Source organism: Tupaia chinensis, unplaced genomic scaffold (assembly GCF_000334495.1).
Source record: "Tupaia chinensis unplaced genomic scaffold, TupChi_1.0 Scaffold000037_20, whole genome shotgun sequence".
In the NCBI taxonomy this organism is placed as follows: domain Eukaryota; kingdom Metazoa; phylum Chordata; class Mammalia; order Scandentia; family Tupaiidae; genus Tupaia; species Tupaia belangeri.
Window position 1 is genome coordinate 1,736,872 of NW_006159479.1, and position 18,366 is coordinate 1,755,237.

The 18,366-nt window shown below is 36.7% G+C and overlaps 1 pseudogene; it reads right to left on the minus strand.

The window, feature by feature from the left end:
• Positions 1-718: 718 nt before the first annotated feature.
• LOC102476931 (E3 ubiquitin-protein ligase Itchy pseudogene) lies at positions 719-3,259 on the minus strand (annotated as a pseudogene).
• Positions 3,260-18,366: the final 15,107 nt, after the last annotated feature.

Consider the following 18,366-nt stretch of genomic DNA (forward strand, 5'->3'; position numbering starts at 1 on the left):
TTCTTTTCCCATATGAAGGATAATCTTGCTGGGTATAGTATTCTTGGCTGAAATTGTTTTTTATTTAAGACTTTGAATATATTTCCCCATTCCTTCCTTGTTTGCATTGTATCCAATGAGAGGTCCGGTGTTAGCCTGATGGGATAGCTTTTGTAAATGATTTGTTATTTACTTGTTGCCAATCTTCATATTTTTTCTTTTTATATTGTGGTTTTGGACAATCTAGCTATGATGTGGCATGGAGAGAATCTTCTTGGATTGATTGTACTTGGGGTTCTTTGTATTTCCTGGGTCTGGCCGTTTGAATGCCTCTCTAGACTAGGGAAGTTTTCTTCCAGAATTTCAGAATAAATGATCAATGCCCTTATTAGTTTCTTCACCTTCTGGTATACCAATTATTTGGATGTTTGGGCATTTCATGGTATCTAGTATTTCTCTTATAGTATCTTCTGTTTTCTTAGTATTTTTTTCTGTGTTAAATATTATGTTAAATTAGGTTCTGACTAGTCATTTGCAGATCAGATTTCTGTAAATGTTGAGTAGAAATCCAGAATCACTGAGAGATAAATCTCAATGATAGCACTAATTTTCTTATACTCAGATAACTCTCTAAACAGTCACAGTCCAGTTTTACAATAAGATGTGCAACAGACAGAGAAGGAAAAGGACAAACATTGCAAATAAATTCTTGTCCTTTGGTGGTGCAAGTTCTCAGAGGTTACTCTTGTCCAATACCTTCTGTTTCTTCGATGACAAATAATACCTTTTCTTTCCGATGCTAATAGCTTTTGTAAGGTGGTAGGTATAGGCAGTTAAAACATGTATGACTTCTTGGTAACCAATTTTCTTTTCCAACTTTTTCAGTGTAGAATTTCTGTGGTCCGTTGCTCCCCATAAGGTCAGCAAATCCTCCTACTGGCAATCGGCAAGTTCCAGTAACAAACTGCAGCAGTCCCATTCTCTTCTCATTATCAGTTTCTTTAATGAACTGCCAAAACCACATGATTTGTTTGCTTGTCCTAGTGTAATGATGGTAGATGGTATGTCTTTGCCAGTTATTCAGATCAATCTCTTGCATTCCACATAAAAGGACCTCTAATTCCTTTGCATCAAACAAAGTACTGCAAGTATTTCTGAGGAAGAATTTCATTAAAGCCCTCAAAGAAAGCTTGTGTCTGTTCTTCAACACCTTGAGACGATCTCCATTCAACTACCATTCTGATATATTTCTCTTTATTTTCTTCTGTTACAGAATATTGCCACCATTGGGTTTCAAATCATGACTCTTAATTTCACCTAGTATTTCTTTATAAACAGAGAAGTACATTTCCAAGCGACATTTCTCAGTATTGTTTTATTTAACCTAGATGAGAGAATTATAAAATTCTGGATCAGTAGATTCTAAAATCTTGAGCCCAACTGGCTTGTTCAAGATATGCTTATAGTATGACAAAAAATCTGTGTCTATGAACTTCCCATGGAATAGTGCCATGGCAATAAACCTGCCAATAAAATGAAAATATTTCAGGTGATTGGATTGATGAATGAAGCAAGATTTATCTGCAAACAGTAGTTATCCTTCCCTGCATATTCAAGTAAGTAATGCATTGGGTTCGACACTTCATGTGACAAAAGAAAAAAACATTCTCTTGCTACACCTCCATAATCTAAACCTTCTCTTGGAAAACTTATCCACAAATGTCTTTGCAGATCTTGAGCACTGAAGCTCATTATCTGTTTAAATGAATCTTCAAGCAATGTTTTTCTTATCACTGTAATCTTTATATGCTGTGGCATGGCCAGTTGCTGACACCAAAACCGGAAATGCTGAACCTTTATCTTGAAGTCCCAAACATAGGCTATCTGGGGTCCATTGTCTAGGGCAGATTTTCCTGTGAGAAGATATATATAAGTAGTTGTTCATCTATTGTGGTCCACAAAATATTCCATCCACTATGAATCTCATTTCCCAACCTTCAGGTAAAGGCTTCTCATTTAATTGACCTTGACTTCTTTGTGTAATTTGAGTGTTGTGGTTGACAAAATATACTCTACTATTGCTGTCTGTTCTCTTCTCCCATCCCGGTGGTAAAGGACAGGGAGGGTCAAATTCTTTGTTTTGTGATGTAGCAAACAAATCTTGATTCCCATAAATAAATCTCTGCTTAAACCGCTGCATTGCTCCTTGACGTTAACTACGTTGTAGCTGCCACTGTTCATAGTTCTGGACAAATTCCAGGGCTGGCTTTTTTCACGTTGTTATTCTTGTGAAATGGTCAACATAATAAATATGTCCCATGTTATCAACCTGCCATTCCTAGCCAGGAGGTAGAAACTCTGGTCTATCCCATTTTTTTTTAACCTGATCTACATAATAAACTAGCCCAAGTTGGTCTACTCTTTGCTCCCAGCTAGGTGGTAGAGGAGCTTGAGTTATAGGATTTAATGGTCTAGGGCCCGAGCCTCCAGATATAGTAAGAGGAATAATTAATCCAGATATTGCACCTTTGGATGTATTTGTATTTGTTGATGGCAGAGAGCCTCTACTAGTTCCGTCGCTTTCAGAAGTGGCAGATGGTGAATCATTGACAGATGCGGGTTTATGTGGGGCTAGTGGAGGTGGTTGAGAAAGGTCTTGGATGTCTAGAAGATATAAAACCACCATTTGAGAGTGAAGGAGAATTAATTCCATTGACCCTCTTATTTTCACCAGACTCTGCATCCTCAGGGTCATCTCATCTACTTGTGTTTACTCTTGATTCTTCCCTGGGTCTGGAGCCATCATCATTCTGTGAAACACTTTCTGAACATGTAGTTTTACCATTAGTAACAACTTCAGACTCTAACTGCAGTCCATCATGACAAATTGATAAGTCTCCTATTGTCTCTGCTGGCTCTTTGTCATCTACAAGTTGCAAAGTCACAATCTCAAGTTTCATATTGTTTGATTTTAATGTTTCATAAATATCTAATGCAGCAGCTCCCAACAAAGCATCAGATTTCAGTGTCTGGTGACTCCACACACAAAAATTTAATTTACTCACAGGGGTAACAATAACTGTAAGGGGTTGCTTCTGTTTGAGACTGTTCATGTTGTTGCATTTTTCTGTCTCTTTGATTGTTCATCTACTGCTACTTCCATATAAGGGCTTGGTCCAAACCAATTCTTTGTATTTTCTTCAAGTTTTGCTGAGATGACAGTGACCTGGAGTTGTGATTTCATGGTCAAGCTACCGATTGAACTGAGTTGTGATCCAGTATCAGACGTATCACCAATAGGATTGCAAACCTGAAGTTATCACTGTTTGAATCACTTCTTGAGGTTAAAGTGTTGTCTCCATAAGGCCACTGTGAAATGCATGGTACCAGGACTAGGGTTGCAGCAAGTCCTCAGTCCCTCGACTAAGTGGCAGCTGGTCCCGAGGCCCGACCACAGCGACTCCTCAGTATTTTTTATAATTTTTTCTAGGTCATTGGTTTTGTCTTCTACTTCTGAGATTTGATCTTCTGTGTGGTCTAGCCTGCTTTTAATACTTTTGATGGAGGTTTTGATTTCCTATATTACAGCCTTCACATCTAACATTTCTGTTTGATTCTTCTTTATGGTGTCCAATTCTTCTTTCATATTGTGGAAGGACTTCCTCATCTCTTGGAGCTCAATGTCTCTTTTCTCTTGCATCTCATAGAATTTCATTACCATGAATACTATAAATTCTTTTTCTAACATTTCAGTAATACCTTCTAATGTTTCCTACTTAAAGATGAACTAGGATGGTCCCTTGTGGGTGATGTATTACTTGATTCTCTCATCCTTGATGCTCCAGATTTTTAGTCATTGGTAATGTATTCACTTTTGGCTAATTTGTTGGAGAAGGATTCTGTAAGTGTGAGCTCGTGTGCTTCTCTAACTGAAATAATTCTATGCTATTTTCTCCCTTCTACTGTGTCCTCCAGTGTGGGGATCACAAGAGGAGTGTTGAAATAGGATTTACAAAAAAGAGTTTTCCTCTTTTTACAACCAGTACAGTGAGGGACAATGAATTCTCTAAAACTCCCAATATTCAGATGTTTAGTTACTATGCACCTAATCTTTGCTAGGCAGTGGGTAAGGGTTCAGTAATTAAATAGGAAAGTAAGGAAAGAGGAAAAGAGAGTAGGAAACAGCAATAGAACGAAAGTGAAGAAATAGGAAGAAAAGAAGGAAAAAACTAGAATGAAAGGAAGATTAAAAATATGTCACAGAAAATAAAAAAGGGTTAAAAAATGAAAACTACATGTTGTGCAGGTATAGGATAGCAGAGATGGACCTGCCTGGATTAATTCTCACCTGGGTGAGAGGAAGAGAGAGAAATTAGCAACTCAAGAATACAAGGAAGGGGACAGAAAAAGTTTTGTGTTTTTGGTTTTCTTTCTTAAAAAAGAGAAAAAAAAGGGAACCAGCAGTTAGCGTAATGGCTATGTCACTGGACTCCCATGTAGTCGACCGCAGTTCGTATCCCGGACCCGGTGGCTTAAAACTCACGCCGGGCACGTGTGCGTGCGTGCCCAAGATCCCGAGAGAAAAATGGAGGAGAAGGGATTGCAGCGTGACCATCCCCCCTGGGGGGTGATTTCTCGCTTTCTGTCTCTATGTCTCTCTCTGTCTGTCTGGCGAGCGCACGCACCCTACAGTGAAAATCTCTAAAAAGAAAAAAGAGAGAGAGAAAAAAAAGTTGGAAGGAACAAAAAGAGCAAACAGGAGTTGCAGGTTCTTTTCTACCAGGCTAGCACTGGGCTCTGTGTGTGTGTGGGTGGGGGGGGGGGGGGGGGTGGGGGTGTTATTTTTCGGGGGGGGGGTAGGTAGCCTAACAGAGAGCTTCAGAACTGTGAAACTGGACCCAGAAGGTACAGGACAGCAGATATGGACCAACTTGGATGGATTCTCATCTGGGTGAGAGGAAGAGCTATAAATGTAAGTGCTTTTACATATTTCAATTGTCAAGCTACAAAACTTCCCACATTTTAAGTATTATCTGTAAATTTAATCATGTAAATTAGTTAATGTAATAAATATTAAGTTCAAGAAAATATTCTATGTTGTTCACAAAGTTACTAAATATATTAGTCAGTTTGGGTTAGGCTAGTTGTAACAAATTAAGTCTTAAATCATAATGGTTTAATACTCTAGAACAAAAGTCAGATCACCATTAGCATCACCCTTTATTCAAACATGCTAGGCGGGTCAGCCAATGGTGTGGTGGTTGAAAAGGCTGGATCCCACATGGCTTATTGTGCAGTTTGAGTCCTGACCTGGTAACGCAACAAATGTGCTGGTACATGTATGTGCATGCCCAAAATTCTGAAAGGAGAAATATTGCTCTCCAGCTAGTGCATGTACCCTCTAGTAAATTAAAAAGAAAAAAGAAAGAGAAAAGAAGAAAGAAAGAAAGAAAGAAAGAAAGAAAGAAAGAAAGAAAGAGAGAGAGAGAGAGAGAGAGAGAGAGAAAGAAAGAAAGAAAGAAAGAAAGAAGAAAGAAAGAAAGAAAGAAAGAAAGAAAGAAAGAAAGAAAGAAAGAAAGAGGAAGGAAGGAAGGAAGGAAGAAAGGAAGAAAGAAAGAAAGAGAAATGGAAAAGAAAAGAGAAAAGAGAAAAGAAAAGAGAAGGAAAGGGAAGGGAAGGGAAGGGAAGGGAAGGGAAGGGAAGGGAAGGGAAGGGAAGAGAAGAGAAGAGAAGAGAAGAGAAGAGAAGAGAAGAGAAGAGAAGAGAAGAGAAGAGAAGAGAAGAGAAGAGAAGGGAAGGGAAGGGAAGGGAAGAGAAGAGAAGAGAAGAGAAGAGAAGAGAAGAGAAGAGAAGAGAAGAGAAGAGAAGAGAAGAGAAGAGAAGAGAAGAGAGAAAAAAAAGAAAACTCAGGCATGAGAAGGTTCCAAGGGAAAGTTGTAGCTTGGGGAAGAAACACAGGATGTGTTATAGGACTTTTGTAAAAGAGAGCTGGCTGAAAACTGCAAGGAGAAACAGACAAATCCACAGTTATATCTGAGGATATTAATATCCTTTTGATAACTGATAGAAGACTGGAGTAATACTAGCAACAAGCTTGATCTAATTGACATTTATGGGGTATGATACTTAAGAGCAACAAAACACACATTCTTTTCTCTTTTTAACTTTAAAAATTGTTTTTAATGTATATTATATTTTTTCAACAAAGAACTTTACATTTTTCTGTCTATCAAATATTTCCTCCCCTTACACCTCACACCCACCCTCCACCACCTACTCTCTACCATCCACTATCCCCACTTATAGTCTCTAGCATCCACACTCATCCTCTCTACCATAACAACTTTAGATCTCTCAGTCTTTGTCATAGAGTGCAGATGTTCATTACAGATTAAGTGGGGATGTACAATGTGTATCTTTCAAAGTCTGGCTCACTTCACTCAGCATTAGGTATTCTATATTAATCCATTTTAAATCAAATGAAAGGATCTTATTGTTTGTTATAGCTGTGTAATACTCCATAGTACATATGTGCCTCAGGTTTTCAACTCAGTCATCAGTTTTTGGACATTTAGGTTAGTTCCATGTTTTAGCTATAGTGAATAATGCTACAAAAAACATGGGTGTGCAGATGTCTTTCTGATTGAGTGTTTTTCTATCCTTTGGGTAAATATGATTATCCTTTGGGTAAATATGTTTTTCTATCCTTTGGGTAAGTCTATGATTACTGGGTCATATGGAGTTTCTATTTGTAGGTTTTTGAAAAACCACCATATTGTTTTCCACAGAGGATGCACTAATTTACATTTTCACCAACTGTGTAAGAGGGTTCCCTTTTCACCACAACCTCACCAACTCTTGTCATTCTTTATTTATTTACTTATTTATTTTTTATTCTGGCCATTTTAACTCGGGTTAAATGGTATCTCATTATGGTTTTAATCTGCATTTCCCTTTTGACAAAAGACTTTGAGCTGTTCTCCATATGGCTCTTGTTCATGCATAAGTTTTCCTTGGAGAGTTGTCTATTCAATACATTTGCCTATTTTCTAATTGGATTATTCACTTTTTTATGGATGAGCTGCTTGAGTTTTCTATTTAGTCTGGATATCAATCCTTGGTCAGAGGAATAACTTGGAAATTTTTCCCCTATTATGATTCTGAGGGTTACCTATTCACTGTAATTATTGTTTCATGGGCTGTGAGGAAGCGTTTTAGTTTAATGTAATCCCACTTGTTTATTTTGGGGGCTATTGCCTATGCTTTAGGGGGTCTTATTTAAGAAATCTTTACCTACTCCAATATCTTCAAAAGTTTCCCCTACATTTTAAACTAGTAAATTTGTAATTTGAGGCTTTATATTAAACTCTTTGATTCATTTTGAGTTGATTCTTGTCAATCATGGGAGATAGGAGTCCAGTTTCATTTTTCTGCAAGTAGATACCCAGTTCTTCCAGTACCATTTACCAAAAAGACTTTCTTTTCTCCGCTGCATTGTTTTGTACCCTTTGTCAAAGATCAGTTGGCTGTATGATTTGGGGTTTATTTCTAGATTATTTATTCTCTGTGTCTATTTCTGTGCCAGTAGTGTGCTGTCTTGATTATCACTGCCATGTAATATATTTTAGAGCCAAGTAGTGACATGTCTCCTATTTTATTCTTTTGGCACAGTGTTGCTTTGGCAATACAGGGTCTTTTATGATTCCAGACAAGACTTGTAACTGCTTTTTTTCCCTGTTTCTGTGAATGTCACAGGTAATTGGATTGGAATTGCATTGAATATGTATAGTAATTTGGGTAAAACTGACATTTTGATTATATTTATTCTCCCAACCCAAGAGTACAGGATGTCCTTCCATTTTTCTGTATAATACTCACTTCCTTTTTCAGTTTTCCTTGTAGAGGACTTTCACCTCTTTAGTTAGGTTTATTCCTAGTTATTTTATTTGTTTTGTGTCTATCACAAATAGGATTGGTTTCTTCGGTTCTGTCTTGATCTGTTCATTGTTGGTGTATAAAAGTGCTACAGATTGTTTCTGAGATACTTACTGAACTTGAACTGTGAAATTTACTTTTAGGAATAAGACTGACTACTGAAGATTTTCTGCTAAGACTTCACCCTCCAGATCCCAATCTAGAAAGTGGTAGGGCCTCTGTATCCTTCTCTCTGTCTCGCTCTTTAAATTTTAAAAAAAAAAAAATATTCTTTAAAAAAAATTTTTTTAAGGTGGGAACCAGCAGTTAGTGTAATGGCTATGTTGCTGGACTCCCATGTAGTCAACCGTGGTTCGCGTCCCGGACCCGGTGGCTTGGAACTCACGCCGGGCGCGTGTGCATGTGCGTGCGTGCCCAAGATCCCGAGAGGAGAATGGAGGAGAAGGGATTGCGGCGTGACCATCCCCCCTGGGGGGCGTGATTTCTCGCTTTCTGTCTCTATATCTCTCTCTGTCTGTCTGGCGAGCGCACATGCCCTATAGCGAAAACCTCTCAAAAAAAATTTTAAGGTAAAAAAAAATTTTTAAGGTAAAGTATGTTCTTGACTCTCAGCCCCTCCTTTATGTTGCTAATTCTTGCCTTTTCCCCCTGCCATTTTGGAGAGACAGAAAGGTCTTTTGAGATGCTTACTGAACTTGAGCTTTCTTTCACGTGTTGCTCTTGCGTGCTGCACAGCTTTCATTTTTTGCTTTTTTAAAAAGAAAAAAAAATTATTGTCTTTTTAATTTTTTTTTCTCTTCCTCTGTTGTCTTTCCCTTTTTCTTTTACCTTCATCACTTTGCTGCTCAGACTCCATGCACTGTCTACTCAAGTTTAAGTGAACCATAGCCAAACATATGAATACTATTAGGGTCAGAATATTCCTCCATTCCCACTGAATATAATACACAAAGGGAGAAAAACAGAAAGGCAGAGAGATTTCAGATCACCTCCTCCTGCAAATCTCTGAATGCTCAGATTAAACTTCAAGAAATTAGGAAGAGGGACCAGCAGTTAGCGTAATGGCTATGTTGCTGGACTCCCATGTAGTCGACCGCAGTTTGAGTCCTGGACCCGGTGGCTTAAACTCACGCTGGGCACATGTGCGTGCATGCTCGAGATCCCGAGAGGAGAATGGAGGGGAAGGGACTGCAGCATGGCCATCCCCCCTGGGGGGTGATTTCTTGCTTTCTGTCTCTCTGTCTCTGTCTTTCTGGCAAGTGCACCCACCCTATAGCAAAAACCTCTCCCAAAAAAAGAAATTAGGAAGAAACATATAACCCATCAGATGATCAGAAATCACTGCAGGGGCACAAGAAATATGAGAAACCAAGAAAATATCACTCCTCTGAGGGAAAAGAATAACTCCTCTTCATCTACAGACAGTACAAATGCAAATTGCGGAAATGTCTGATAAAGAATCTAAAATATTCATAGTGGCAAAACTAACAGAGATGTAAGAGAAGAGAGACAATGAACTCCAGAAGAAGCAGGAGAAAAGAGCTCCTTCTGGGACCAGCAGTTGGCATAATAGCTATGTTGCTGGACTCCCATGTAGTTGCCTGTGGTTCAAGTCCCAGACCCAGTAGCCTAAACTCATGCCAGGCGCATGTGCATGTGTGCCCAAGATCTCGAGAGGAGACTGTAGGAGAAGGGATTGCTGTGTGGCCATCCCTCCTGAGGGACAATTTTTGCTTTCTGTCTCTCTCTCTCTGTCTTTCTGGTGAGTGCACATGCCCTACAGCAAAAACCTCTTTTAAAAAAAAATAAAGAAGGGAAAGAAAAGAGCTTCTTCCAGGATGTGAAGAAGTTCTTCCATGATCTAAAAGAGGAAACACACATCATTAAAAAAAATCAAATAAAACTGTTAGAGATGAAGACTGTAATTTAGAAAATCAAAACCTCCTTTGAAAGTATTAAAAGCAAACTGGATCATACAGAAGATTGAATCTCAGATATAGAAGACAGAATCACTGGCCTAGAAAAATATTCCACTAAGACTGAGAAAATAGCTCCCCCAAAATGAGAATAATATACAAGAAATACCAGATACCATTAAACATCCAAACATCCAGATAATCGCTATCCCAGAAGGTGAAGAGACTAATAAGGGTATTGATAATCTATTCCATGAAGTCCTGGAAGAAAACTTTCCAAACCTAGAGAGGCATTCAAAGATCCAAACCCAAGAAATACAAAGGACCCCAAATAGAATCAACCCAAGAAGATCTTCTCCAAGACACATTATTGCCAGACTGACCAAAACCACAGACAAAGACAAGGTACTAAAATTGGCAAGAGAGAAGCATTAAGTTACTTTCAAAGGATATCCCATCAGGCTAACAGCAGACCTCTCATTGGAAGCAATGTGAGCAAGGAAAGAATAGGAAAACATATTGAAAGCGTTAAGTGAAAAACAACTTCAACAAGAATATTATAATGGCAAGGTTATCTTTCACGTGGGAAGAAAAGACTAGAACATTTTCAGATGAACAAAACCTGAAAGAATTTACTGGCACCAGGCCAGCTCTCCAAGAAGTTCTGAACAGAGTGCTATACCAGGAAAACTAAATACAAACACACAGAAATAAGAATTCAAAAACAACCAAGAAAATGGCCAACTTTTAATGGTAATGACAGGTCTGGAGTCGAATGTTATCTTCCAGAAGTTAAACAGAAAGATTGGACCACAACAGAAGAGAGATTAATTACATGATACTAAACTGATGAAATATAATTTTATTACTTGTGACTAAAACATTACTGATTTTCTTCTATGCTGTTTTTTCCAGATTTAAGGATTTGTGTCTTCTCTTGAGATGTCTAGAGTTCTCTAGAGTTCATGTACCTACTATTTGAACAGAATCCTAACCTGTTTCCTGGCTTTAAGTCTTAAGCAAATTACTCTTAACATTTTTTGACTTTGGTTTATTAAAGGTATAACTGCTTTTCTTGAAATTAAAATATATATATATTTAAAAAATAATAATAATACCTAATTAAGGACCACAGTAAGCTATATAGCCTCAGTTAGATGCTACTTTATAGTATGTTCATTCTACTCACCGAGTTTCATGCCTAAAATCAGACAAGTGTTCATAGATGTGTATATATCAGCTGAACGAGACATAGGGAATAAAAAAAATTATATATATATATATATATATGTATACACATAAACAAGAAATGGAAAATTTTTTTTTTGATGATGACATGTATGATTTAGCCACTATACAGTGTATTCTAGATGGGAAATCACGTTTTGTATGCTGTAATGATATTCAGTGAATAAATGTAAAATAATTTAAAAAAAAGAAAAAAATGCTATCAATTGTTGTATATTGACTTTGTATCCTGCAACTTTACTGAATTCATTTATCACTTTTAGAAAATTTTTTGTGGATTCTTTTGGATTTTCTTTATTATATAGAGAGTATCATATTATCTGTAAAAAGGGACAATTGAGCTTCTTCTTTTCCTAACTAAATGCCTTTTATTTTATTTTCTTGTCTGATGGCATTGGATAGGACTTCTAATATGATGTTAAAAAGAAGTGAAGAAAGTGGGAAGACTTGTCTTGTTCCAGTTTTTAGTGGGAAAGCTTTCAGCTCTTCCCCATAAATACAATGTTTGCAATGGGTCTGTTATATATGGCTTTTATTGTGTTGAGTAATATCCTTTCTACCCCTATTTTACAGAGATCTTGATCATTAAAGGGTGTTGTGTTTAATCAAATACTTTTTCTTCATCTGTAGATATGGTCCTATGATTTTTTTCTTTCTTTAATGTGGGATTTTACCTTTATAGTTTTGAGTATATCAACATATCCTTGTATTCCTTAGATAAAGCCTATCTGGTCATGGAGTATTATCTTATTAATACATTGTTGGATGTGGTTTGCTAGTATCTTGTTAAAAAGTTTTGTAGTGGTATTCATCAGAGATATTGGTCTATAGTTTTCTTTTTTTTATTTTGTCTTTCTTTGTCTAGTTTTGGTATCAAGGTAATGGAGACTTCATAAAATAAGTTTAGGAGGATTTCTTGCTTTTGAATCTTTAGAAATAGTTTGAAAAAACTAGAATTAGCTTTTCTTTAAAAGTTTTGTAGAATTCAGAAGTGAAACCATCTGGACTTGGGATTTTCTTTGTTGGGAGACTACCTAGCACTAATTCAATCTCATCACTTCTTGTTGGTCTATGCAGACTTTCTATTTCATCTTGATTCAACCTTGTATGTATCCAGAAATTTGTCCATCTTACCTAGGTTTTATAGTGTGGGGGCATATAGTCATTCATAGTATTTAATCATAATTTTTTTGTATGTCTGATATTATCAGTTGTAATATTACCAACTTATCAGCTTCATTACTTATTTTATCTATCTGGTTCCTTTCTCTGTTTTTCTTGATTAGTGTAGTTAATGGCTTATCGATTTTATTTATCCTCTCAAAAAATCAGCTTCTTGTTTCACTTACCTTTTAATATAGTTATTTTATTCTTTATTTCATTTAATCTTTACTATTTCTTCTAGTCTTTACTATTTCTTTACTCCTGTTATTTTAAGGTTATTTTGGTGTTGGTTTTCCAGTTTCTTGAGATACAATGTTATTTATTTGCCCCCTTCTTTTTTTTTTTTTTTTTTTCTTGTGAGCATTAATGGCTAAAAACTTGCCTCTTAAGATTGCTTATCCTGTGTCCCAAAGGTTTTGGAGAATGGCAACTTCATTATTAGTTTCAGTGAATCTTTTGATTTCAGTATTTTTTTCTTCAGTTGTTTGAAAGTCATTCAGGAGTAGATTGTTTAGTTTCTATGTTTTTGTGTATTTTTGAGGGCTCTTTCTTGGTTTATTTCAAGTTTAATTCTATTATGGTCAGAAAAGATGCTGGGTATAGCCTTTAGAGCGGCTTGTTTTATGGCCTATGATGTGGTCAATCTTTGAAAAAGTTCCATGCATAGATGAGAAAAAAGTGTATTCTGTAGTTGCCGAATGGGATGTTCTATATGTCTGTCAAGTCCATTTGGTTTATCAAGTAGTTCCTATATCTCTGTTTACTTTTTGTCTAGTTGACCTATCCAGTGGTGACAGTGGAGTGTTGAAATCTCCAGCAATTAATATGTTGAGTCTACATCTCCCTTTAGATTTAACAGTCTTTCTTTCACATATGCAGGTACCCTGGCATTAGATGCTTAAATATTTATGATTGTTATATCTTGATGAATTAATAATTTTAGAACTATGTAGTGTCCTTCTCTGTCTCTCCTTATGCTTTTTATCTTAAGTCTATTTTATCACTGTACCACCATCTGACATCCCATTTTATCTTTAAAACTGCATCTTTAGGGACCAGCAGGTGGTGGGATAGTTAAGGTACTGGTCTCCCACAAGGCTGATCATGATTCAAGTCCCAGATCTGGCAGCTTGAAAAATCACACCAGGTGTGTGTTCATGTGTGCCCAAATCTCAGGAGGAGAATGGAGGAGAAGGGATTATGGTGTAGCCATCCCCTATGGAGGGTGATTTCTCACTTTCCCTCTCACTGTCTTTGCCTCTTTCTGGCGAGTGTACGTGCCCTATGCAAAAACCTTTTAAAAAATACTGTATGTTTATTGTATCTTTCCTGTACTTAGATATATTTAGACAGATATACAAATGCCATTATATTATTCAGTCATCAGTTACATCTTCTATGCAAAAATAGACATAGGGAATAAAAAAAATTATATATATATATATATATATATATATATGTATACACATAAACAAGAAATGGAAAATTTTTTTTTGATGATGACATGTATGATTTAGCCACTATACAGTGTATTCTAGATGGGAAATCACGTTTTGTATGCTGTAATGATATTCAGTGAATAAATGTAAAATAATTTAAAAAAAAGAAAAAAATGCTATCAATTGTTGTATATTGACTTTGTATCCTGCAACTTTACTGAATTCATTTATCACTTTTAGAAAATTTTTTGTGGATTCTTTTGGATTTTCTTTATTATATAGAGAGTATCATATTATCTGTAAAAAGGGACAATTGAGCTTCTTCTTTTCCTAACTAAATGCCTTTTATTTTATTTTCTTGTCTGATGGCATTGGATAGGACTTCTAATATGATGTTAAAAAGAAGTGAAGAAAGTGGGAAGACTTGTCTTGTTCCAGTTTTTAGTGGGAAAGCTTTCAGCTCTTCCCCATAAATACAATGTTTGCAATGGGTCTGTTATATATGGCTTTTATTGTGTTGAGTAATATCCTTTCTACCCCTATTTTACAGAGATCTTGATCATTAAAGGGTGTTGTGTTTAATCAAATACTTTTTCTTCATCTGTAGATATGGTCCTATGATTTTTTTCTTTCTTTAATGTGGGATTTTACCTTTATAGTTTTGAGTATATCAACATATCCTTGTATTCCTTAGATAAAGCCTATCTGGTCATGGAGTATTATCTTATTAATACATTGTTGGATGTGGTTTGCTAGTATCTTGTTAAAAAGTTTTGTAGTGGTATTCATCAGAGATATTGGTCTATAGTTTTCTTTTTTTTATTTTGTCTTTCTTTGTCTAGTTTTGGTATCAAGGTAATGGAGACTTCATAAAATAAGTTTAGGAGGATTTCTTGCTTTTGAATCTTTAGAAATAGTTTGAAAAAACTAGAATTAGCTTTTCTTTAAAAGTTTTGTAGAATTCAGAAGTGAAACCATCTGGACTTGGGATTTTCTTTGTTGGGAGACTACCTAGCACTAATTCAATCTCATCACTTCTTGTTGGTCTATGCAGACTTTCTATTTCATCTTGATTCAACCTTGTATGTATCCAGAAATTTGTCCATCTTACCTAGGTTTTATAGTGTGGGGGCATATAGTCATTCATAGTATTTAATCATAATTTTTTTGTATGTCTGATATTATCAGTTGTAATATTACCAACTTATCAGCTTCATTACTTATTTTATCTATCTGGTTCCTTTCTCTGTTTTTCTTGATTAGTGTAGTTAATGGCTTATCGATTTTATTTATCCTCTCAAAAAATCAGCTTCTTGTTTCACTTACCTTTTAATATAGTTATTTTATTCTTTATTTCATTTAATCTTTACTATTTCTTCTAGTCTTTACTATTTCTTTACTCCTGTTATTTTAAGGTTATTTTGGTGTTGGTTTTCCAGTTTCTTGAGATACAATGTTATTTATTTGCCACCTTCTTTTTTTTTTTTTTTTTCTTGTGAGCATTAATGGCTAAAAACTTGCCTCTTAAGATTGCTTATCCTGTGTCCCAAAGGTTTTGGAGAATGGCAACTTCATTATTAGTTTCAGTGAATCTTTTGATTTCAGTATTTTTTTCTTCAGTTGTTTGAAAGTCATTCAGGAGTAGATTGTTTAGTTTCTATGTTTTTGTGTATTTTTGAGGGCTCTTTCTTGGTTTATTTCAAGTTTAATTCTATTATGGTCAGAAAAGATGCTGGGTATAGCCTTTAGAGCGGCTTGTTTTATGGCCTATGATGTGGTCAATCTTTGAAAAAGTTCCATGCATAGATGAGAAAAAAGTGTATTCTGTAGTTGCCGAATGGGATGTTCTATATGTCTGTCAAGTCCATTTGGTTTATCAAGTAGTTCCTATATCTCTGTTTACTTTTTGTCTAGTTGACCTATCCAGTGGTGACAGTGGAGTGTTGAAATCTCCAGCAATTAATATGTTGAGTCTACATCTCCCTTTAGATTTAACAGTCTTTCTTTCACATATGCAGGTACCCTGGCATTAGATGCTTAAATATTTATGATTGTTATATCTTGATGAATTAATAATTTTAGAACTATGTAGTGTCCTTCTCTGTCTCTCCTTATGCTTTTTATCTTAAGTCTATTTTATCACTGTACCACCATCTGACATCCCATTTTATCTTTAAAACTGCATCTTTAGGGACCAGCAGGTGGTGGGATAGTTAAGGTACTGGTCTCCCACAAGGCTGATCATGATTCAAGTCCCAGATCTGGCAGCTTGAAAAATCACACCAGGTGTGTGTTCATGTGTGCCCAAATCTCAGGAGGAGAATGGAGGAGAAGGGATTATGGTGTAGCCATCCCCTATGGAGGGTGATTTCTCACTTTCCCTCTCACTGTCTTTGCCTCTTTCTGGCGAGTGTACGTGCCCTATGCAAAAACCTTTTAAAAAATACTGTATGTTTATTGTATCTTTCCTGTACTTAGATATATTTAGACAGATATACAAATGCCATTATATTATTCAGTCATCAGTTACATCTTCTATGCAAAAATGTATCATGACTTTCTCGAAGACTCAATACAGTTGCCTGTAATATTTGGTATAGTCGCATGCTGTACAGGTGTGTAACCTAGGAGCAATAAGCTATCCCATATAACTAGGTGTGTAGTAGGCTATACCATCTAGGTTTACTTACATACACTCTGTGATGTTGGTACAATAAACAAAATTGCCCAACAACACATTTCTCAGAACTTATCCCCACTGCTAATAATGCATGACTGTATACCAAATAAGTAGTGTTCTCTAACATGAAAACATCAATGATATAATTTTAAGTCTCTGAAAACTTTCTGAATAGCTATGCATCTTCCCATATTTTCTGCCTGTGTAATACCAAGTATTTGGGGGCTGTGTTCTGAGATGATCACAAACTGAGATTTTAGCCAGGGCACCTCCTATATGAATCCATGCCTATACTTGGACCTTTATAATTTAAAAACAGACTTGTTCTCAAAACTAGATAACTCATATGTGGGTTGTGCTCATGGAACAGTGCAGGACCTAGGTTAGGACTCATCCTGGCTGCTGCCTCATTAATGTAGACTTTGTCTTTCTCTGATTCTTAAGGCATACCAATACCTTTTTCAACGAAATCAAATACTTTCTTTCCTTCCTTTTTTTTCTTTTTCTAGAAGTTTTTGCCATAAGGCAGGTGCATTCATTGAAGAGAGACCGTAAGAGAAGGAAAGTGAGAAATCACCCTCCAGAGGAGATGGCCATACTGCAGTTCCTTCTCTTTCATTCTCCTCTCAGGATCTTGGGCATGTATGCACATACGTTTGGTGTGTTTTTCAAGCTGCTTGGTCCAGGACTCAAACCACAACGTCAGCCATGTGGGATCCAGTGCCTTAATCACTATGTCACCTGCTGGTCTTGAATCAAATACCTTTGGACTTGATGGAAAGTTGCTTGTTTAAGAAGTGTTAACATATTAAATGGAGGAAAAGAAAGTGTATGAAATGCAAAGGTGAAAGAGAAAGGGGAAAGGTGCCACTAATGGCACCTTCTTATCCCATCTTGGCAGCACAGTCAGTAGCAAACTGAACTGCAGCACTGGGAGACACATGGCCAACTATAGGTTTAGATCCCTGGGTAGGCATGAAAACATATCAGACGTGTGTGTGCATGTCAAAGGTCCTGGGGAGCTGGAAATCTGGGGAAAGGGGGAGTAGGGTATGGTAAGACCCGGTTGAGGATGCTTTTCTCTCTCTCTCTGTCTTTTTCCTTTCTTTTGTGTGTGCATACTTTCTCTATTATGAATAAAATTAATAACTTTAAAAAAATGGAACCCTTCTGAGCCACCCCACAGAATAAATAAACAAACTGCAATCAAAAATTCTCACAGACCAGCCCATGGTATGGCGAAGGCAGCTGAATCCCACAGGGCCAATTACATGATTTGAATCCTGGACCTGTCATCTTAAAAAATACACTAGGCACATGTGTCTGCATGCCCAAAATCCCAAAAGGAGGGAGAAATGGAGGAAAGGGGATATCAGTGTGACTATATGACATGGAGGTGTTTTCTCAGTTGCCCTGCTTCTTTTTTTGTCTCTCGCTGGTGAGTGTATGCCCCCTTTGGCAAACAGCTAAAAAAAAAAAAAAAGAAAGAAAGAAAACCTCACACAGTCAAACTTAATATCCTGCACCTTACTGTGTTTAAAAGAGAATAAAAAAAAGCACCAGTTGCCTTTCTATCTTTACAAAGAGTTTTCTGTACCCTGGGAAGGATCTATATCTAAAAAGAGACTTTGGTGGAACAATAGAATCAAAGATAAAAAGGAAGAGTCCCTCCCACAAATGTGTCTCAAACTTGGGCAAGGAGAGAGACCGGCCGACCAGTAAATACATTTGTAATGGTGCCATGGGAGGGAAAGGGAACCCAGTCTGCCTGAGTCATGAGAGGATACTAGAGAGGTGAGGTGGTGTCTGCCTGGCAATTATTTGGGGTGGGCTAGGAGAGAGCACCAATCACAGCCAGAAGGAACAGTGACATGGGAAAATACAGGGATTGTGAGATCAAGCAGCAGCTCCATATTGCTGTGATGTGGCTCTGGAGGGTCGAGTTACGAAGGATACCATATATTGTAGTAAAGAGGCTGGGTTTAGTTTTTAAAGAGATTAAGGG